Source organism: Agrilus planipennis, unplaced genomic scaffold, assembly GCF_000699045.2.
Source record: "Agrilus planipennis isolate EAB-ADULT unplaced genomic scaffold, Apla_2.0 scaffold189, whole genome shotgun sequence".
Lineage (NCBI taxonomy): Eukaryota > Metazoa > Arthropoda > Insecta > Coleoptera > Buprestidae > Agrilus > Agrilus planipennis.
The window spans coordinates 186424-189443 of NW_020439010.1; the positions used below are offsets into that span (position 1 = coordinate 186424).

The 3020-nt window shown below is 28.6% G+C and overlaps 1 protein-coding gene across 3 annotated transcripts in view; it reads right to left on the reverse strand.

Moving 5' to 3' along the window:
• The window catches only part of LOC108738044 (synaptotagmin 1), a 47004-nt gene that overhangs the window by 43240 nt on the left and 744 nt on the right, over nucleotides 1-3020 (reverse strand). The gene's annotated exons all lie outside the window — the stretch shown is intronic.

The window sequence follows — 3020 nt, forward strand, 5'->3', positions numbered from 1 at the left end:
AATACAGACCATTTCGAATTATTTTATTCGATTATGGTAACGTGCCTATAACGTTGAGGTTAGCTACGCCGGGATTCGTTTCAGCAAGTAGATATCCATATATTTAAATGCACCTTGTTGGAGCATACGTAATCCTAAAATGTAACATCGTACTATAGATGGCGTTTACCGCGCCATTTATGGTATTTCCAAAAACGCGCCGTTAAGACAGCAGGTAATAGTTGGTCTGTGCTCTGTCGGAGCTGTCTGCTACGCGCTGATGAGATCCAAATAGATCGAAATCGCAATCTACGTCTGGCAGTTTCGACAGAATACAGATCACTTCGAATTATTTTATTTGGTTATACTTATTTAATATTAGTTTCCATAGTCTCCTTGACAATGATCTGAACTAGATCAAATGATATATTTCATTTTATTCAACCGTACGGCATCATAATCCTGATCTATTTCAATTTTTAATTATGATAATAATTTTAAACCAGTTACAACTAAAATTAAGTTATGTAATAACTTTTTAAATGAATAAGTATATGTTTGTAGTTAGTACATAATAATTGAAATAATTAACGTAAGAATGTTTAGTAAGTCTAAATTTTAGGTGATCACCTTCCTTGACCTTTTATATATTTGTAAGTAGCATTTACAATTTTAAGTAATTATTTCTTATAACTAATTGATATATTCTCAGCCCCTGAAGAAGTTAAATATCGTAAGTGAAATAATTATAATAAAAAGACTTATTCATTAAATTCAAGAATTAGTTAATTATTCATCTTAGGTGCTCAGAAACATAATGGATATTAATTAAATTTTTAAGTGGCTTTATTGGATCAACATCGCGAAATTTCAGTTGCTGTGAGTGACCAAAAATATGAACGTAAATAATTAATAATATCTTTTCCTGTTTTTAAGTGTGAAAGTTGTTACTGCACAGTATTTTAATTATTTATTATATTTCTACTTTTAGGCTGTGTGTGGGTTGTCTTATATAAAAAAAATGTATTTTAATTATTTATTATTTTTCTTTTTTTGAACTGTGGGTTGTCTTATATAAAAAAAAGTTGGGATAATTATTTGGAAAATTAGATTATTAGCTAAAGGTAAAAAAATATGTTACAGGTGTATTAGTGAATTAGTTTTTTGAATTAACTTTACCCACTACAGATAACCTCAATTAACCTTATGTAAAGTTAATTCAAAAAATTAATTCACTAACGCATTGAATTTAACCTGACAAATATTCAAGGCGTCTAATGTTTCGCAACACCTTCAAAAACTTGCTTTTTTGACCTTATATTCCTAGGAGGTTTCATGTCTTTTGTAATCCTTTACTGTGAAGAGAATTTTCATCTTAAGGCGAAACGTTGGTATTTGGTTATACATTTTAATTAAAAAACTTTCATACCAGAATTTTTTTGTTTTTATTTATAATTCTATTATAGCCTTGTTTTCGACCAAAACCAGGACTTACTTTTCATCCCCTTTAGTTCGGATGCTCGATAGCAGCTCCTAGTAACCCTAATTGTTAGGATTGCAATAAAAGTCAAGATCCACTCAATAACTTTTTTGTATGCCTACGTTTTCGCTGTAGCTAGCTTTTTATATTTTCTATTTTTGTTACTTTTCAATATTCTCAGAATAACTGTTCACATTTTTTGAACCATAAATAGACATTGATTTTAAGAGTGAACATTTTAGAGCAGAACCTACCCTCTCTTCTTAAAGTAAGAAACTTTTTTTTTGTAATAAAGGCGTTTCAGAAGAATCTGTATTTATTTATGTAACATACATTTATTTAAAATTATTCAGTTAATAAAATTAGGGCTTGGAAGACTTGGCGTTTTATTTTGTTGCATAATTACGTATTTCATCTTTTAAGTGCACCTTCAGTAACACAAGAACTACCCACTCTGAAATTGTGAAACGTTTCAACTGCTTATTACATTGATCAAATTCGAAATGTTTCAACAAGAGACGACGGAAATCAAAATCAGTTTAACAATATGCGATATTATAGGAAAATATAGAATTAGTACTCTCTTCTCGGATTACAAAGGTTCATTTGTCTATCATATTACTGATTTCCCCCTTTTAGTCGGTTGTGCTTTGCAAGTGAGTAGTCTATTAATATTCTTTCTTTTGATATCATCATTCTCGTCTTTTCTCAAGTAAAATTATTCTTCCTCATCGTCAGTGGAAGTTCATTTTACTTTATAAATACGAGCTAAAACTAACTGGTATGCACCGTCATTACTTGAATGCCTCTTATTAAAAATTCCGACATATAATAGCAAATTAATTAAAAAAACAAAAAAAACAATAGGAATGAAGAAAATTTTCAGTTGAGACTTTTTAAGTAAAACACATTCTTAACTTATGAAGATATCAGAAAATTAGTTTTTGGATTATTAAAAGATAGGAAAAAGAAGAATAAACATCTTCCAATTATTTCGCAATTTAAACAAATACAGATAGGTATACAGGTACCATACTTAAGGTTTTGTGCACAATGGAGTTCAATACTACTTTATATGCTGGTGACGTCAGTTTCAACTCGGTAAAATGCATTGGCATTTAGAAAAATTATCTTCTACAAAGCACATCGGTACTGGTGAGAATTTCTTTGCCATTGCAAATTTTGTGATCTAATATTTAAGCCGTTTAAATAAGGTTTAATTACGATATAATAATCAGTTTTCAGTCGGTGGTTATTTTAATTAAGGATTCAATTCTAAATACGAATTTCATTGTCTAGATTAAACCATAAATTTATTTTGTAAACAAATCTTATGTTTATTACAAAAATAGTGCTATAATTTGATTATATTATATTTAGGTTGATAGATAAATTTATACTTTTTGCATGTCCTAATTTTTGTAAATAACTATAAGAAATCGATTTTTATTTTTCGTTGCTTTTGGAAGAGTTTTCCAAGTATAGTATAGATTTTCTGAGTAATATGTGAACGAAGAAGCGCTGCTTTAAATATGAAAGTTTATCATTATTATTATTATAT